This window comes from Arachis duranensis, chromosome 10 (genome assembly GCF_000817695.3).
Source record: "Arachis duranensis cultivar V14167 chromosome 10, aradu.V14167.gnm2.J7QH, whole genome shotgun sequence".
In the NCBI taxonomy this organism is placed as follows: domain Eukaryota; kingdom Viridiplantae; phylum Streptophyta; class Magnoliopsida; order Fabales; family Fabaceae; genus Arachis; species Arachis duranensis.
This window is the reverse complement of record NC_029781.3, coordinates 34,266,286-34,266,610: the sequence shown is the minus strand read 5'-3', so window position 1 is coordinate 34,266,610 and position 325 is coordinate 34,266,286.

Genomic DNA, 325 nt, shown 5'->3' with positions numbered 1-325 from the left:
GGATGAGTATGTCACTGAAGAGCAAGTTGCTAAATACCTTGGAGCAATCATGAAGCTAAATGACAAGTTATTTGGCAATGAGACTTGGGAGGATGAACCCCCTTTGCTCACCAAAGAATTGGATGACTTGTCTAGGCAGAAACTGCCTCAAAAGAGACAGGATCCTGGGAAGTTTTCAATACCTTGTACCATTGGCACCATGACCATCAAGAAGGCCTTGTGTGACTTAGGGTCAAGTGTAAACCTCATGCCCCTCTCTGTAATGGAGAAGTTAGGGATCTCTGAGGTGCAAGCTGCAAAAATCTCACTAGAGATGGCAGACAAT